Source organism: Lissotriton helveticus, chromosome 5_1 (genome assembly GCF_964261635.1).
Source record: "Lissotriton helveticus chromosome 5_1, aLisHel1.1, whole genome shotgun sequence".
Classification (NCBI taxonomy): Eukaryota; Metazoa; Chordata; class Amphibia; order Caudata; family Salamandridae; genus Lissotriton; species Lissotriton helveticus.
In genome coordinates this window covers 1,274,915,781-1,274,936,218 of record NC_136065.1, presented here as the reverse complement: position 1 = coordinate 1,274,936,218, position 20,438 = coordinate 1,274,915,781, and the positions used below count along the sequence as shown (strand labels likewise).

The 20,438-nt window shown below is 47.8% G+C and overlaps 1 protein-coding gene across 6 annotated transcripts in view; it reads right to left on the bottom strand.

Annotated features, from left to right (window-relative positions):
* Nucleotides 1-20,438, bottom strand: part of ZNF219 (zinc finger protein 219) — a 466,238-nt gene that overhangs the window by 162,718 nt on the left and 283,082 nt on the right. Inside the window, exon 1 of one of the 6 annotated variants that reach the window (XM_078644091.1) lies at nt 19,176-19,419. The exons of 2 other annotated variants lie outside the window; for them this stretch is intronic. The gene's annotated coding sequence lies outside the window, so the exon portion shown is untranslated. Of the gene's footprint in view, nt 1-18,687; nt 18,876-19,175; nt 19,420-20,438 lie in introns of those variants that run through there. 3 more of the 6 variants (XM_078644092.1, XM_078644090.1, XM_078644094.1) reach the window with 3 other exon arrangements.

Genomic DNA, 20,438 nt, shown 5'->3' with positions numbered 1-20,438 from the left:
CCTTTTCAAGAGAAGCAGACAACTTTTGCCCAATCAAAAAGCAGTACTCATGGCAACCAAAATTTAGGCGGAGGCACAATCCCTCTCTCTGTACGACTCCTGAAAACTCTTTTTTTCATTAATAACGTACAAAAAAAATACAAATGTCATACCAAGGTCATGCTATGCGTGAAACTATTAAGTGCCATCATCATAACCGACTGAAACCCGACGTCTTTAGCCAAACGGCAAGATGTTAGATAACAAGAGTCGATAACTTTTAAGTATTCAAACAGTGAAAATGTTGACTTCATGAATTCAAAGTAGAAACAGGTAAAATTTCAATTGTGAGGGGAAAATGTTTGTAAATAATAAATTAACAGGGGGGCGCTAGAGGGCGCACACGCAGTATGGCCGCACTTGTGTGAGGCTCCTGCAGCCTGAGCTTTAGATCCGTCATTTATCCTACTGTGCCACCACCAAAATCAATAAAAATCGGTATGGTTGTTGCACGACCCTGCATGCACCATCGGTCGAAGTTTAAGGGCCATCGGACCTCGGAAGCGGGAGCTAGCAGTGACGACGTGATTACCCGTGAGCCGTGTCGGAGCTCACCTGACTGCGCGCCTGGGGCCGGCTGCTACGCGACACCGAGGCGCCCACGAGGCATGTAGGCCTGCATATGGCGGAACTGCGGGCGAGTGAACGACTCGTGGCGCTGTACTGGAGGGAGTGAGCTTGAGTCGTCGGAGCAGCGTGCAGGTACGCTGGCCAACGCTGGACAATCGCCTGACCTGATGCTCCCGGTGAGAAGTCCTCGGCAGACGAGACCTGCAGTGAGGCACTGGTGACTGCGGGGCGCCGCGACCGCCATTGCGGCAGAAACGGGCTGGGGTTGCCGGAGCTGCTGCTGTGCGGAGAGGTGGGCGACCTGGCCCTACGGGGCTTCGGCGGAGAGAATAACGGAGGCAGTGCTGTGCTCCATAGCGGCCACGCGAGACCCGCCAACCGCAGCGCGTATGCTCACCCGAGAACTGTGTGGGCCCTGGAGGTAGCGTGAGGTGGCGCTGTGCGAACAGGAGGCAATACGAGCGGACAGGCGAAGGGTGCGAGAGGGTGACGCAGCTCCTCACTGCTCTCACCTGGTGAAACAGGCTGCTGCGCCGTTCGGGCATACCGTGCCATATGAAGAGTGATGGGACTACGCCTGGGGAATAACGATACGATCCCCGCGTGAGGGGAACTTGAGTGCTGCGAGCCCGGAGCCTGACAGGGGGTCAGGGAGACGCCTGAATCTGCCTGCATCTATGACACTAGAGCCTTCCATCTCGGTGAGCTGCTGAAGTGAACCCAGCTTTGCCTGTGGGATCATTCCTGACCCGCTTGAGGTGTACGCTGTATGGTGGGGCAATTGAGCTGCATTGGCCTAGGGACTGGACTACCGTTTATCGGACAGTGTTAGCGGATTGGACCCCCACTTGGAGCCAACGAGTGCACGTCTGGTGCTGGCTGAGACGCTGGCATCGGATGAGCGGGGTGGCCTGGTGAAACACTCCTGGTCTGCATCGGCGGGACATGTGATAAAATATTATTGCCGTCGAGAGGCTCTGTGATCCCAGATCCTTGCGAGCGGACACAACCCTGTGAGGTGGCCTTGCTCTGCCGTAACGGCTATTGTTGACCCTGATACGGTGGGGTTACGTATCCGACCACAGCGTACCCCTGCTACCGCCCGAAGATGGGGCGCCTGGACAATAAACAGCCCAATTGGTCTTTTGACTCTGCACCTGCGTCGAGGAAGGCAGTGCGCCCGGCGCCGGAGTCCGGCGGGGCGGACAGTCCATCGACAGCGGGTGTTAGCGCCAGTACGGGTGCTCCGGATATGCAGTTGATCCTACAAGAAATGAAGCAGGGATTCGCCACAGTGGTGGACAAGGTCGATCGGCTATCCTCCAGGATGGATGCGATTGCGCAAAAGATGGATGTCCATGAGGAACGCATCGACGAAGCGGAGAGACGTATCTCGACTGCCGAGGATACCACTGCCTCCCATGCCACCCGACTTACGAGGATGGACAATGTCCTTAGAGTGATTGCTGCGAAGAACGAGGAGTTGGAAGCGCGTAGCAGACTCAATAACATCCGCGTGGTCGGTGTACCGGAATCAACCAACACGGGACGCATGGAGGAATATGTAGAGAAGATACTTCAAACGGCGATTGGAGCGGAAGCTTTTTCCAAACAGTTTATAGTCGAGCGAGCTCATCGATCTTCGGGCCCACGACCTAAGCCTGGGGCCCCGCCCGATAATTGCAAGGCTACTAAATTATCGCGACAGAGACACTGCGCTACGTGCTGCACGGAACAATCAAAAGATGACGTGTGAGGGTGTGGGTTTCTCCATCTACCCGGACTTCACACCCGTCGTGCAGCAGCAGCGACGAAAGTTTCTGGATGTTAAAAAGAAATTACGTGTGATGCAGATCGATTATGCATTATTGTAACCAGCGAAGCTCAGAGTGACCCACCAGGCGAAACAACATTTTTTCATGAACCCGCAACAGGTGGAGGATTTCATAAAAACACTGAAACGCAACCGCGGAGGGCAACATAGAGATGAAGTTGGTGAGGACGAAGAAGGTCCACGCGTACCGGAGGAGCAATGAGTCACTGGGCTAGCTGAGATGCTTCTCTCTGGGTGGCGGAAGGACCTTTCAGGAAACTCACGGGGGAATGCTGCAACGTACAGACAATGTGAAGGACTGCAAATTGGACACTAGGTGGTAACGTATGCCAGGCACCATCCCCTCCCCTCTTCAAGCCCTGTCAGGGTGGATCAGGTCGAAGGGTGAGGAGTAGGGGGTGGCAATGTGTGTACCTCAGATGACCCCTGTAGGGAATACCCCACTTACAATGTTTTTTGCACTGCAGCTGTTGGGTTGTTTGCTAGCGGTGGAGGGAGAACGATGCTGGCGAGTTGGGGATGCTTCAGTGGGCGGGGGGGGGGGGGGGGGGGACAGGGAAACTACTTGATGAGGATGTTTATGTTCCTTGATAGCCGACATGTGACTAGGGAGATGGGTCCTGACCAAGACCTGAATGCTGATTGGTAGGAAGGGGTGCGGCATAACATGTGTCAAAGATTTGGGACTGAGGGGCGGGGGGGCGGGGGGATGTGCTGACAAAGTTGGGGTCAGTCAGCTGGGGTGGAGCCGTATGCAGATGATCAAGGCCTCAGCACTAGTGGAATGGAGGCTGGAGAAGGGAGGTGTTGCTGATGGTATGGGGAGGGAGCGAGGGGGGTGGAGACTGTCTGACATAGTTGGGGGATGTCAGTGGGGGGGGGGGCTTTTGGAGTGAGTGTGAGGATATTTGGTTACAAGTGCGGATGGAAGTTAGTTGGAAGTTGGGTTGCGGTACGACTGGACAAAGGAGGGCTGGACGAGCAGGGGCAGAAGCTGTAGAGATATTTCATGAGGGTACTGATGGCTAATGTGGACGATAGGATAACGGTATTATCCTGGAATGTGAGAGGCCTAAATGACGCCAGAAAGGGGAGGAATGCAATTGCTTATTTAGACAGGCACAATGTGCAGATAGCAATGTTACAGGAGACGCATATACACCCGCGTTCCGAACCACAGTTTGCTAGTGAGTGGGCTGGAATTATAAGATTTTCATCATATTCCTCTTATGCCAGAGGGACTGCTGTTCTAATACGGAAATCCCTCAAATTTCACGTGATGGGAGACATTGTGGATCCGGGTGGGCGTTATGTGATACTGTGGGGTAGATTGGGTACTGACACTGTGGTAATTGTGAATTGTTATCCAGCAAAATGGATAAAGTCGCGACTCCATGAATCCAGTCCATGGTTTAACGATGAGCTTACTCTTCAAAGAAAGGAGTTAAAAATAGCAGAACGTAGATGGAGAAGGGACTATGACCCTGCGTTCAAAATTTTATATGTCCAGCTTAAAAAAAGTTACCACCGTAATATATGTAGGATCAGGGCAGCCTATTACGCCACTGAAATCCACAATAGTCAGAACGCTTCTAAAACGATTTATAGAATTTTGAAAGAGCTCAGTGCTAAAAAAAAACTGAAAAAACTCCCAATACCTCACCCGCATTATGTGATAGCTTGGCCACCTTTATCATGGACAAAATCAAGAAAATCTACAACTCCTTTCCAACCACCTCTCAACCTACTCTCACTGTAGACCCTAACAGGCCAAAACGTTCCATCATTCCGGCACTTAGCCATGAAAACTTCCTGACACTATGCAACAAAATTAAATCTGGCTCCCCTACAGATCCCATGAAACCCGAACAATTTAGAGAAGCTGGAGAGATCATTCTAGGCCCCCTTAGAGATATTATCAACCTGTCCTTTCTCATGGCCAATCATCCCACCAGCTGGAAGCAAGCATGGGTTTCCCCTGTAATAAAAAAGCCCACACTTGACCCTAACTTACCTGAAAACTTCAGGCCCATTTCTCTACTTCCTTGGCCAGCCAAAGTGGCGGAAGCCCATGTTAATTCCATCTTGGCCAACTTTTTGGTGTCTAATTCCATTCTAGACAGATCCCAACATGGCTTCCGGGCCAGGCACAGTACCGAAACAGCCCTCCTGAGTGTTACTGAACATCTTCGAACTATATTAGACTCAGGAGGAGCGGCAGCACTGATTCTTCTTGATCTCAGTGCTGCCTTTGACACTGTTTCCCATAAGGTACTGTTGTCCAGGCTAGAGGAAGTAGCGGTATCTGATCAGGCCCTTAGCTGGCTCAAGGCCTTCCGGTCAGATAGATCCTTCAGGGTCTCCATTCCACCGTATCTCTCCAAGGAATTTCCCATTGAACAGGGAGTACCCCAGGGGTCTGCTCTCAGCCCCACCCTGTTCAATGTTTATGTCCTTCCATTGGCAGAGGTAGCTAGGAAGCATGGGCTTTCGCTTGTGTCCTATGCCGACGATACCCAGCTGGTGGTAGCACTAAAAGATGACAGAGGCCTAAGTGCGCAGAATTTTAAACAGTCTCTCGCAGATATCACCAGCTGGATGTCATCAAATTACCTCCAACTTAACGCCGGCAAAACGGAAGTCCTGCTATTAGGTAAAGACACAACGGCCTGGGGGAATAACTGGTGGCCTGAGATCTTGGACCAACCTCCTGTGCCAAAAAATTTGGGAGTATGGATTGATTCTGCTCTGAACTTTGTCCACCATACTAAAAAAGTAGCGGCTACCTGTTTTGGCATCCTGCGAAACCTACGACCCATTTTAAAATATTTTGACCACCATACTCGCCAACTGGTGGTACAATCAGCTATTCTCTCGCGGCTGGACTACGCTGGCTCCTTGCTGCTAGGAGCTAACGTAGCTGAGAAAGCCAGACTGCAACGAGTTCAAAATGCCGCCGCAAGAGCCCTGATTGGTCTTCCCCGGCACAAATCTGTCGCTACTACCCTCAGAAGTCTACATTGGCTCCCTGTAGAAAAGAGGATTCATTTTAAAACCCTATGCCTTGCTTTTAAAATCCTGAAACATGGGTCCCCCCCATGCTGTGCCCACTCCACTCATCCTACATTCCTCGACGCTCTCTACGATCGGAGGGACAGAATTTGGTCACAATACCCCACATCAAACTGAGTCGGATGGGCGGTCGCTCATTTACATATCTTGCGGCAAAACTTTGGAATGAACTTCCAGCTCAGATTCGTGGAATGAAGGATCTGTTACCTTTCAGGAAAGCTCTTAAGACTCACCTTTTCTGTTAGTTATGTTATACCATCTTGTCTGCATCTTCAGCAACCCCCTCTGGACACCGACAGCTAGCGCCGGGACGCCCCTTGGCTGGGGCAGCCGTGCGCTATATAAACACTTATAACCTAATGTGGACACACCGGACTTCTTCACAACACTCTGGGGGCACGTGCTGGGTACAGATGCTACACATTATCTGGGCGGCGGGAGGGGGGTTAATATTTCACTGGAGCAGATAGATCTGATGGTTGTGGTCAGTATAATAGACAGGCGAGGGATGTACTGCTGGGCATAATAGAGGAAGCTGGCTTAGTTGATAGTTGGCGGTTTGCTGATCCCGAACACAGAGAGGGGACGCACTTTACAACACATGCGAACACTTGGGCTAGACTTGACTACTGCTTTCTATCACGGGGACTTAGCACGAGGCTGGGGAGGGTGACACATTTGCCCAGAACATATTCAGATCACTGTCCGGTGTTGGTGCAGGTAGGCATGCCGGGACATGGTACAGCAAGACCTCCATGGCGACTACTCCCCACAATGCTACTAGACACAGTATTCAAGACGGAGCTGGGGGAAGAAATAGAGGCTTTTTTCCCTAGAAATAAGGGCTCGGTCGACAGTGTTGAAACAGTATGGGAAGCATTCAAGGTCACTATTCGTGGGTTTAGTATCTCTAAGGGATCCGGGGTACTGAGGGACATCCAGAGGACAATAGGGAAGTTAGACAGAGAATTGAAGGAGTTGGAAATCAAGATGGCACGAGGTGGAGGTCCAGAGGTGCATATGACATTCAGGGACAAGCTCTCAGACTATGAAGAAGAGGCAGCGAGGTAAGCTAAATTCAGGGGGAAATATTGGACGGCGCGAAGGTACTGCGAAGGGGAGAGGCCGGGTAAGATCCTAGCAGCAATCACTAGGCAGCCGCGGTTTAGTGCAAACATACGGGAGATTGTAACGCCGGAGGGTATACGGTATCAAGATACGAATCAGATCCAGGGCGCGTTTCTGGCTCACTACCGACAGCTGTACACTTCCCAGCAGACGGAGGGAGTAGAATACGGGAGCTTTTTGGATGACATTGCGCTGTGCTGGTTGAGTGACGCTCACAGGTCTTTTCTAGGAGCGCCACTAGAGGTGGACGAGATAAGGGACGCAATTATGTCACTGAGCAACGGCAAGGCGCGCCTGGATGGGCTCCCCGCCGAATTTTACAAATGCTATATAGATACTATGGCGCCGGTACTTAAGGAGGTATTCAAGGAGTCTTTGGAGGTTGGGGTGTTGCCGGGATCCATGAGAGAAGTGGCGATAACTTCCTTGTTGAAGCCGGGTAAGGAACCGACGGACACCGATTCCTACAGGCCGCTGTCTTTAATCAATTGTGATGCAAAGGTACTTGCTAAAGTTCTTGCGACGAGATTATCGCTGATTATGACTAAGATAGTACTGCCAGATCAGGCCGGGTTTGTCCCGGGGCGTGCTACCACGCATAATCTTCGTACGCTGTTCTCTCAGATTCAGACTATAGCCCCGGAGCTCCCGGTTGCTGCCATATTTCTTGACGCCACAAAAGTGTTTGACTCCGTTGAATGGGACTACCTTTTCGCTATATTACATAGGATGGGCTTTCCTAAAATATTTGTTGCATGGATTGAACTACTTTATACCAGGCCAGTGGCTAGAGTGATTATCAACGGAGTATTGTCGCCCCAAATGCCTATCACGAGAGGTACTAGGCAGGGATGCCCCCTCTCTCCATTACTGTTCGCTATAGCGATAGAACCGTTGGCATGTCGTATTCGCCAGTTGCATAAGATTAGTGCTTTTAACTGTCTCCAGCGTCAAATAGGAGTGTTGTTATGCGCAGATGACATTACACTGTATGTGAAAGACCCGCAACTAAACCTTAACCCTATCCTGCGTGAATTTATAGTATTTGGGAGGCTATCGGGGGTGCACATAAATTGGAAAAAGTCGCAACTCTTCCCACTCACGAGTGCGGTAACGATGTTCCAGTTGGATTACCCTCTTGAATGGTGTGACGCTGATCTTCGATATCTGGGTATTGTAATATCACTGGATAAGGAGGACACACTCCGACCTAATTATGGAGTGGCTATCACTAAGTTGGCCGATAACATCACACGCTGGATGTCGCTGCCGCTATCAATGGCGGGCAGAGCATCACTCATTAAAATGGTGATACTGCCACGATTTTTATATCTATTTCAGAACATTCCTTATTATCCCGGCGCTTATTTTTTCAAACGCTTGAGATCGGAACTCCTGCGCCTGTTTTGGGGGGGTAAGCAACCGCGAGTGCGATGGGCCATTTTGACACAGCCGTACGAACAAGGTGGCTTTGATGTGCCAGATTTCAAGGTCTACTATTTAAGTGCCCAGGCGCAATATGCGTATCACTGGATGCACCTACCCCATTCATGCCACAGATAGCGGCTGAGGACTGGATAGTGTGTCCTCTCCCGCTCAGCGGGATGATACAGGGAACGGTGAAGGTTCTGGACACGCCGCCTAACACGGTGACCTGCACGGTAGACGCTTGGGGCAGAGTGGCGCGACTCCTACAAACCCAGTTGTTGTACTCCCCGGCGATGCCGCTGACATATCATCCTCTACTATCGCTGTTGCAGGAGACAGGTCTCCAATTGATGTGCAAACGGCTTAAGGTTGTCACATGGGGCGATCTATTCCTCGACGGACAGTTTCGTATTCGGGAACAGTTCTTTCGGGGGGGGGGGGGGGGGGGGGGGGAGGCCAACCCCCTTAGAGGTATTTTATTATATCAGACTGAGACAGGGGATGCGGAATGTTTTAATGGATTTTCCGAGCGAACCGGGGCTTGTAATGCCATTGCATGCCATGCTGATGTCGGATGGCCGCCATCTTGTTTCCCGGATGTACAATAATATCAGACTACAGCGCGACGGGCTGGAGAGTCAGGCACGTACATCGTGGAGTTCGGACATAGGCAGCGAAATCACTGAGGACCAGTGGAAATACTGCTGCGCCATTACGGCCAATATATCTTCTAGCTGTAGGCTCAAAATTATTCATTATAAATTTTTACTACGCTTTTATTACACGCCAGTACGGAAGCTGCGGTTTCAGTTGGCAACTACTGATAGATGTGATAGATGCCATGCGGAGGGTGCGGGATTTCTACACCTGGCATGGGAGTGTCCTGCGGTGTACGACTACTGGCCACAGGTGCATGCGGCGTTGCAGGACATGTCGGAAGGTGCGATCAACAGAGACCCACTAGTGATGCTGCTGGGATATACATTGGAAGTGCCTAAGCCCATTCGGAGGTTTATAGACATATCCTTGCTGCTGGCGAAACGAAGGGTGGCATGTCGATGGGGCAGGGGGAGGGCCCCGAAGTTTAAGGAATGGCTGGGAGACATACTTTACTGCCAGGACCAGCACAACATATATGCTGATCTGCTAGCAGGCCGAAAGACATCTGGGGCCCACTACAGGCTTATTTGTTGCAAATACATCGCCACAGGGAGAGCCTGCTACTGATAGCCAGGAGGGTGGGGCGTAGATGGAGTACGCATGTGTATATAGCACGCAATGCCATTTTGGATAGGACCTTTCAACTGGGTTACATGCATGCGAACCAATACAATGTGCAGAGACTGGAATAACCGATTCATGGGAACAAAGCTGCCTAGCCTGCAGTACTGGACAGATGGCCCCCTGTGGTGTCTGCATTTGGACTTGTATACAGGATATGCTTGTGCGGTGCTATGAAGGCCTAAATATATACTGTCTTTGCTCGGATCACTTGCTCATACAGATGTACCTACCAGATTGTAAATCGATTGTTTGTTCTTTACCTGCATGCGCAACAAGTTTGGTACACAGCAAAACGGCGTTTTAATTACGAGTAACTCGCAGCCAAGAATAAAGTTGAGAGGGCCAGCGAGTTATAACTCAATTTTAACTTTCACGTAAGCGGCGTGACATTACCTGTGTCACTCCCCTTCCCTTTGTTCGGTCCAGTCTTGCTGTGTACCAAACTTGTTGCACATGCAGGTACTGTTGCCCGAGCACCCCCACTATTTTTACCACTATTTTTACTTCTTTTTCTCTCACACTTCACAATTTCTGTTTGAGTGGTGTACGCTAATGATGAGAACCTAGGCGGCAGGCAAGTCCCTTCCTGCATTATGGGCACAAGCTGCTGCAGTTTGTGTGTGCCATATACCTCACTTCCTAGTCGCCACAGCATAAACGCAATACAGCCCTGGATTGAGATCCCGACATGCCCTTGCCCTTGGATTGCCGTGTTTTCAGGGTTGGATTTGGCATTTTCCCACCAAATTGAGTTAACATCGGCTGGGCAGTGCTTGTAAGGGTGTGAGAAGCTGTGCGTTTCCTCTTCCAGTGAATGGCTCTTCTGCACAGCGAGGAGGAGCAGGAAGGAGATCGGCTGTTGCAGCTCAGTGGAACCCACTCCAAACTTCAGAAGGTGAGCTTACATTTAGTTACGGTCACTGATATTCAACATGGCTAAAAAGCATTAACATTGGCAACACCAATAGCTCTCAGATTGCAGAGTCCTACTGGCTTTGCCATGCTTGTTGTGTGTTGGTTTTAGTCCTGCTGGCGCCTCTCTTCTCCAAATTCCTTACTCTGACTTTTTTTTTTAATGTGTTGATCGGTTGGGATAAAGGCATCTTTGATGAAATTGGTAGTGCGTGGAATTCTGCCTGTTGCAGTTGGTAGTGGACATCAGCTAAAGCTAAAAAACGTATGCAGGCATACAGTGAGTATTTGACTGGTGTACACAGGAGGGAAACTAGATTCCAACGCTCAAGAGTTGACTGAAGAGGATCTTGAACGGCTTCCTAAAATAACTTATTTTTAAGAGACATTGGTAGCAGAGGTTGTGACCAAGCAGATAGGTCGGTGGACCTGGATGGAATAACATATAGGAAAGCTGGAGGATCACAGATCACAAATGTAAGTTAGGGGTGCCGGTAATTTCTTTCTCCCGAAGGTAGAGAGGAGCCAGGACACAAAGGAACTTGAAGGGCATGCAAATAATTTTGAATTTGGCCCATGGAAAATGGGAAAGAAGGTCTATAATTTTACAGGCCTACAATTCTATACAACACACATACTCAATCTTTGTTATAGACTATAAATACATTAAAAGTGTGCAAATGTGATCTCCTTTACATTAGCTCACCATATTTGCCTGAATAAGCTATATTCAAGGGTACCTCATGCACCTAGATACATTATGCAATAGTGAAGTGTGTCCATAGTTAGAAAACAGTTACATAATGTCTTCTATCTTACAGAACTCATCACTGTACAAAAACTTACTATACAAAGAATTATCATGGTACAAGGATGCACGAAGGTCAAATGACCACCTAATGCATGAATACAATACACACACATCCTCCTGGATATGGCATACACATTTGATCCTTATGTACCTACAAAGCAGAGGCTCATAAGACATAGGTGGGTGCTTTATACACCAGATAAACTCGTCTATGGTTGTTGCACACAAGATCACAATCATACACCTAGATATACTATACAACTGCACTTTTCATGCCTATGTCCGTTACACAACTTGCCTTTAAACAGGGAAATAAAAAGGTCACATTATGTCCAGAGTTAAACTACATGAAGCATTCATGTACATTGGTCTACTATACCCTGGTTCTCGTGGATAATGTGCATATACTAAATACCAGCTCACCTCATAGTAGACAATTTTTCAACTCAATCACGACACAAACTTCATGGATGCATACATATTAACAAATGCTCACATCACATGATCGCCTGGTGTACATGGATGTACACACCATCTCACCCACATGTGTATGGGTATTCCATACATAGGCTACCAACATGGATATAATCTACACACCAACTAACCTGATATGCTAGGACACCCTAAATACCAGTTTATCAAGTATCTCAACTACATGGATATATGTTAAAATAAATCACCCATAAGTACAAGTGCTTTGTATACACTAGCTCCTGTCACAGCAGAATATGCTAGTTAATCTCACTGTATACCCACATATATAAGAAGATCTGTTTTACAGGCAATTTAGAACATTTTCCAGTATTGACCTTTTGTGCGACAGCATAATGTATTCTGAATATTTGTCTTGTTTTACTGAAGACATCATATAAGCCAGCTCATTACAAATATTTAGTTGCGATTTGCACACAGGGACATTTGCTGAGCTCAAATTTCCCAACTTGAAGAAAAAAAAAAATAAGTGGGCTGTAGGGTGAATGGACGAGATGAAAGGTTCAGAATGGACTGTTGCCATAAGTAGAAGGGTCAGCACTGGGTTGCATTAGAAGGACCTATGCGGCCGACAGTTTGGAGGACAAGTACTCCATTGCAATGGCGACCAAATACCCTGTCCTGAAAACCCAATGTCTGCCAACCCAATTTTGAGTTGGTGGACTGCAAGCTTTCACTGATAAGATTAAAATCTATTCAGATGGTGTAAAACTTCCTCCAATGACCCAACAAAGTAGGGTCTGTTGGCGGTAAGCCAACCGACCGTCTGCCCTATTCAGAATGGGCAGTCGGATTACTCCCCCCCCCTCCCCCCCACCGTCTTGTCGCCGCCAAACTAGATGTGAGGGACAGTAAAAAAAAATAAAAAAATGTTAAAACACACACTGAGAGAACACCCAAGGAGTGGGAGGTTATTAGGTTGTTTTTTTTCTTCTAAAAAATAAATCCTGCAATGCGAATTTGTTTTTGAAACTTTAAAACTGTGGAAAAGTTTGACGGTTGGATGTCATGTTTGATAGAGCTGTCCGTCAAACTTTAGCTACATTGGGACATTTCTAAATTTGGCAGGTGGAGTAACGATAGGAAACGAGACGTAAAGTCCTTTGCCACTCTGTCTGCTTTCCTCTGTCAACCTCTAAACCAGGCCCTCTATTTTGTGAGGCAGTGTGGGTGAAAAAAAAAAAATGGTTTGGGATGCCAGCTTGACGGATTGCCAGTAGATAGACTATTTGCACGCCTTTTTCCCCATCACGTTTCAATTGCCTGGAAACCGGAGACTGGTGCAGCTTTCCAACCCTACTACTGACAATATTAGTAAATTCCAAAAAGTAGAAAATGTTTATCCATTTCACGAGTACTTCTATGGATGTAGATTAGCTACCTTTTTGTTAAGCCAACCACTATATATATTGAAGTCAGGACTACAAGAAAAACAAACAGACATAGCAGACCTGAATTAGGCCTTACAGGCCCAAGGGGGGTTCTTGGTCATACCGCAAACAAGTCCACAAACCTACACCCCTATATACACCTACTCAAATACGTACATTTTACAAACTAGTCCCAATACGAAACAGCAGGGTAGTATACAAATCTAGGCTCCATCTACTGAACAATAATATAAATCAGTTCATTCAAGGTACAGTGATATGCTGCAGAGAACTCACTCTTACTTCCCTACAGCAGCCAGGGTGAGGTGTTTGGTAGCGCTCCCTCTCTTACTTCTAAACCCTGGTCTGTCTTCCAGTCCATCCCACAGGAAGAGATAGTCAACTTATCTCCACGCCCAAACCCTCATCACATGCCCTAGTCCCTCTACCTGCTCAACTCACCATAAAGCTGAAACTCTCCCTAGCCCCTCTCTGGTGCAGGATTATTAATAGCTCCCTTAAAACCGGAATCGTTCCGGATTGTCCGAAAGTGGGACAAGTCACCCCACTGCTAAAAAAAACAGGCCTAGACATAAATGACTTAAACAACTTCAGACCCGTCTCCAACCTTCCGCTTCCCTCCAAGATCCTAGAAAAATGTGTCCTCTAACAACTAACCCAACACCTAGATAACACCAACTTTCTTGACTCCCATCAGTCGGGATTCAGGAAAAGCTGTAGCACTGAAACCGCAATCCTTAACATAATAGACGACATGCACAAATCATTGGACTCACACCAATGCTGCCTACTCATTCTCCTAGATCTATCTGTAGCATTCGATACAGTAGACCACAAATTTCTCCTCAAGGCCCTCGAAGTTAGGGCCGGTCTAGACAAGGTGGTCCACAAATGGTTCTCCTTATTCCTCCACAACCGCTTCCAGAGAATCAGAATCAAAAGCTTTGAGTCCGACCTCCACCCCGTCAACAGGGAAGTCCCCCAAGGATCAGTGCTCTCCCCTCAATTCTTCAACATCTACATGGAACCCCTCACCACCCTACTCAGAAAAGCGAACATCCCTTTCCACTTATATGCTGACAATACTCAAATTTAGTGAGAAATCTAATCGGCCAAAGACATTCAAAGACTCAACGAATCGCTAAGAGAAGTGCAACTGTGGTTGTCTAGTAACCACTTAAAGATAAAAGCCATTGATGCGCTCAACGGGAACCTCACCCTGGCTGATTCTGTTAAATCTTTAGGCATTACACTAGACTCAAAACTGGACATGACCAAGCACATTAAGATCTCGACGAAGAGCGCCTTCCTCAACCTGAAGCTACTAAACAAAATAAAACCTTTTATCCCGCCAAGAGATCTTAAACAAGCCACCCAAGCATTGGTGCTGTCAAGACTAGACTATGGAAAAGCAGTCCTCTCTGGAATAGCTAAAACTCATCTTGCTCCTCTGAAAACAACTCTCAATGCGGCTGCCAGAATGATCAATGGAATAAAGAAATTTGACCATATCTCTCCTGCTCTCAAAGAACTCAAGCAGCTACCAATAGAACTGCGGGCGGACTTCAGAACAGCCTGCCTCACCCACAAAGCCCTTCACACAGGCAAACCCGAATATCTGGCGGCCAAACTCAAAAAAGCTGGCCAGAACAGGACCCTCAGAAGCTCCAACACGCTACTTCTCATCCTGCAAAAATCACGAAAACAGAAAAACGCGGCCAGGTCCTTCGCCGGCAACGCGCCCAAATTCTGGTACTTTATTCCCCCTCACATCAGAACTACTCCTTCCTTCGCTAAATTCAAAAGTCAGCTCAAAATCCTTTTTCTCGACCGATCCCTAACGAATAGATAGGAGCAGTTGGAGCCTTGAGATTGACAATTCCCTCATCCCGGATTCGATGTAAACATGACCTTAATATGAAACTCTTACGTTACTGTCACTATGATTATTATTATTATCTGGACTGCCTTGCCTTATTGTATTTTGTTCTGCTCACGTTTCCTCTGCTGTGTAACTGATGTGAAGCGCTCAGATACCCTCCAGTCAGGCTAGCGCTGTAAAAAACTTCTTAAATAAAATATTTCTATATATAAAAATAAAAACCTTAACAGTATCCCACTGGAACAGAAAATAAACACATGTTGTACAGCGGTTCACTCAAATACAAGAGCTGGCCACACCTACGTGGATATATACAAAGAGGTTGTGTACACAACGTACTATGCACTAGGTCAAGTCATAGATAACGTAATCAGTTCACCTGGTCTACAAGAGCATACTTTACAAAAGATCACCTCATGTCCATGAAGTACCCATCCTTTTCAACACCTACACGAGACCTCTGGCCAACCTCAGACCAACTGCTACTACTACTATCCCAACATCATATCCTACGCTGTACTCTGGCTCTCAGCAGACTTCACCACCACGAAGACCAATTTCTACAACTGCATGAAGAATGTCGCCGACTGGATATAGGCCAAATGTCTGAAGCTCAACAATGACAAGGCTAAAGTGCGATCTTGGCAGCAACACCCCCCCCCCCCGCCCCGGAATGACACCTGGTGGCCCGCCGAACTTGGACCCACATCGACAGACCATGCCTGCAACCATGCCATCACATCATCCAACGACAGATCAATGCAGTATATTCTGTTTGCTTCCACACTCTCCGCAAGCCCCGGAGAATCTTCAAATGGCACCCCACTGGCACGAGTAAAACCGTCACCCAAACACTAATCACCAGCCAGCTGGACTACGGAAACGCACTGTAAGCAAGAACCACCACTGAACTGATGGAGACTGTAGACGATACAGAACTCAGCGTCAAGACTCCTCCTCAACCTGCCCAAACGGACCAACAGCACCCCACACTTTAGGAACCTTCACTGGCTTCCTGTACGGAAAAGATGCCAATTCAAGATATTAACACACACCTACAAAGCCGTCCACGACCTAGGACCAGCAGACATCAACCATCGCCTGAACTTCCACCAACCATCCAGGGACCTTCGCTCTGCATCCCTCGCCCAGACACTGTGCATCCTCTGAAGCAACAGCAAAGCCTGTTCCTTCCACTACCTCCCCGTCAAGTCCTGGAAGAGCCTCCTCCCTCCAGATATCACCCTCGGCTGTAGAATTCAGGAAGAGACTCCAGACCTGGCTTTTGAACTGACCCCAGCAACCTAGCGCCTGGATACCCTCATGGGTGATTAGCAGCACTTTACAAATACTGAATGATTAATATTTTGCCCACGTGAAATGCTCAGCAGTGCACTAATGCAGAAAGCAAAATTGTTTATAGTATATAGGTGCAGTGACCTGAAGCATAGTGCACACCTATGCATCAGCTCAGATTAATATATTTCCATATACTGCACATACCGGTCAAGTTCATGTCAAAGCCTATGTATGTCATGCACTAGCTGCTGCAGGCAGCACGAATGGGGGTATAAAAAAAACAGCTCACTAGATGTAGGTGGGTATTCAAGCACCTCCTGGTGACTGAAGCTCGCCCCAAGCACATGGATATTCTATACAAACCTTCATCCGTGGACATGGATAACCTACCAACTAATTTATTTATACACTCAAAAAGTACTCAACCTGAAGGTGAGAGTGGCAGTCTACATGAAAGATTGAAGACAGACTGCCACAATACAAAAAAAAAAAATCTATAGGACCGGGAAGACTGGTACAAAATCAACTCAAAACATAGGAATGAGTACAGGCAGCAAAAGTGTAAAAGAGATACAATTGGAGAGGAGGCAAGAAGTAGAATAGCGCTAGAGAGAAGCAGCAAGGAAAAAGCAGGATGCAGTTAACTGTACTAGATGCCTACTAACCGTCTTATACATGTGAAAACATGCACTGTGACAACCTCTTTGGCAAAAAAAACAGACTGCTACCCGATTACCTAAATAGCTACACACAAAATGTTGACCTGCACTTATAAACAATATTCAGGTACTCGTCACAAATATGTTCAGACTATAGCAAGAATAGGATATGTAATAATTGCAATATAAGTTGGAAATGAATTTGGTTATATCTAGGAATTAAATACAGGTTGCTTCTTTGTATGGACCCAATTTATGCAATGTTGAGATTTCCGCAATTATATTTTCAATCCTATTTTTGCAGCCTACACCTTCACAACACACTGTACACACTATGCAACTCACCACATGGATATAGTGTAAACCAACCGACTGTGACGTAGGTCGGTATACCACGTACAAACAACCTCAAAAACATGAATATACTTACTACAACGTACATGGTATATTCTATACCATCCCACGTATGTACTTAAAATCTAAGTAGTTTAAATTCGCCTCGTGTACGTTAATATACTATAAATTAATTGCCCAAAATACCACTCCAGTTTAACTGATATAGCTCTGCAATAACACAAACAAAACCATCAATAAGTAAAACCCTGCAACTGAAGGGGGGCGCCCGTCTCTAATAGGCCATGGGCGGCTCCATACAGAGAGAGAAAAATGAAAAATAAATCAAGATTTACAGGAAATTAAGAGGGCTGGTGAGGAGCAGGTGTCAGACTGAGGCAGCCCTGAGTATTTCATCACCACCCGTCTACACATTAACCAGTACAGCACCTGAGCACCCCCGCACAACACATGCATCGCTGCAGACCACCCCCAGCCTCAATAAACCAGTGCTGCTGCTCCCCCACGCTCTCAAAGAAATCAGAAACGCAGATGTACATGGTGTCAGTGGATCGTTCTACCGTGGTTCACACAGACGTGCTGTAGACCCCCTTAGCCGTGTATCAGCCCCCCTTATAGGACTGGATACCCCCGACCCCCTACAAAGCCCATTTGTGCAGGACCGCCCCTCAAACAGAAATACCTTGGCTGTAGCGGACTCCCCCCCCCCCCCCCCAACAAAAATCTGATCGCTAACTACGTTGGATCCACCAATAACCCCCCCCCCCGACTCTCAACAGACCCACTGTGTGACCCCCCCCCCCCAAAAGACCACACACGAACAGACTTATAGCTGCACAGAAACCCTCAACTCAGACAGGCAGCGATACAGGATCCAGGTAAAGAGGGTACCCCCACCACCCGATCGGCAAACCCGTACACACATATACATCTACTTGTACGGGATCCCTCACATACGCGTCCAGGCACCCCCTCTAAACGTAAACTGCCCAACACTTATCCAGACCACACATTAGGTAAAGCGAAGGTGTACACCCACTCCCATCTCAAAACGGGTCACCCCAATACAGTCACCCTACTTTTTAGGAGCTCCGACTATTTGAAAAACCAAGAACCGGCTTCACTCTGCTGCTCAAGCCATCTACGGAGACCCAGATATTATAGAACACCCCAAAGGAGGGCCATCGGCCCGCTGCCGCCGGGCACGCGCGCCAATCCCCCCAGAAACGGAGCCGCTTGGGGCCCATGATGCACTCCGTTTCTCAAGGATCGACCAACGACACAGTCCCCTTCACCCCAGTCCTCCATTACCCTAACAACCCAATCGGAAAAACACAATCAAAGGAAGCCAAACAGCAGAAAGCAAACGTCCCCGAGCACTCCCGCCCTCTGGCCACCCCAGGCCGAGCAAGGGCACCCCCAGCCTCGCAGATGAAAAATACACGAGCGATAGCGCCCCCACACCTCCGCCACGGCGGCGAGCCACCCGCCCCACCTGGTGTATACCCCCCCGTCCCAACCCCGGAACCTACCCTCATGGCGGCGCACCCTCCCCCCGTCCGTCCCGAGGTCTGTGCAACTTACCCCCACCCCCATCCACAGGTCACTTCCTGCACCTTCTCGTTTCCTGCAACACCGCTTCCTCCTTTTCCCATAAATCTGTCTCTTATTTTCCCCCATTTGTTTGTTGCTTGTTTCCTGCGGCTCCCACTGACCTGCTGTCTGCAAATGGATCCCTTCTCCCTCCTTCTGCCCCCTCCCCCCACACCCCCTCCCCTACTCCCAGCCGTGACTGACTCCATTCACTACAAAAGCCCTTGTGCTCCTCTCTCTGGGAAGGAAGCCGAAGCCTTCCCCCGGCCAGCCCCCCACTTCACAACGAGGGTACACCCCCCCCGGCATACACACCAGGAAACGCAGAAAAAAGTTATCTTTCCCCTTCCAGACCAAAACCCCGGCCCCGATCGCCCTGCACCTGCTCCCAAAAACTTCACAGACACACACATATAAATACACAAACCTGCTCTTCCTGTATCCCCGTTTTATTCGCTGCCCACCACCCTAATGAAGGCGCAGCGAGGATGAGGAGGGCAGTACTCACACTCGGGCCCGGATGAAGGCTGCTCTGCTCCCAGCTCTGCTCAGGGACAAGGAGCGGAGCTTCTGCTGCTGCTTTTTTTTGCTTGAATTAAACACAATTTAAAAAAAAAAAAAAGAGGGAGGGAGCAGCTCCTGCTCTCATTGTGCTCCCTGCATTCAGCAGCAGCACATTTGCATTTTTCAGGCCTTTTCATCAGATCTCACTGGGGGCTTTTATTGAAAGAGCAGCTCAGAGCCAGGAATGCTGGGAGGGACTGGGCCCTTTTTTTCTTTCAAAAACTGTGGGTTTCTTTCATTTTTTTCGCTCTCATTCCCCTTCGTTTTACAGACGGGACTAGATATTTTATTTTGACTTTAGGTTTGAGTCCTTTTTTAGAATGATATTATCACCATTGTTTTCCTTATTTTTTATTATTATTTATTAAAAAGGGGAAAACAGTCAACATTAAAGAGACGGCAGATTATTTAATAGGATGAGACAGAAAGGTGGGAGGGGGCAAACACCGAAAACCCCTGTAAGTGCCCTGCCTTCACATTAAGAAGAGGGGGAGTAGTCTGGGTACACTCAGTGGTATTTGGGATTCTTCCCAGATTGATCTGCTTTATTCGTGGTACGGCTCATGAGACACAGGCTTGATTGTCAGGGCAGAAATTGTTAAAAATGGAGTCGTTCTCTTCTGTATTCTGATAGATGCATAATTATTAACGCTCACGCACAGGGTTATACGGATAGAGGGGAAGGATGTAACACTGGCAGGTGGGGGTGTGTGAGAGAATCATAAAGTCATAGATATGCGCAGAGAGACAGACCAACAGAGTTAGATTCGTAGATAGATATACTGAAACTATAAATAATGGTTAGATTGAAAGACAACTAGACAGAGTAATAGTGCAGAAACAGAGTGATACAACAATACAGTGTTACACTGAAAAAATGATGGCAATGACAGATTTAGTAATAGATGGAGGGATGTCAAAATACCATTATAGCGTGATAGAAAAATATAGTTACATCTTATTTCAGCCTGTCTATAATGCTTAACTTCCTAAGGGTCGATCTTAGACTTTCTGGTATGCTTTAGGTTTTTTTCCTTTCCACAATTGTAGTGTATATTTCATTTTGTCCTATCTACCAACTTATTGTAAAGCGCTCTGATATCCTTCGGGATCTTGTTTGCGCTAT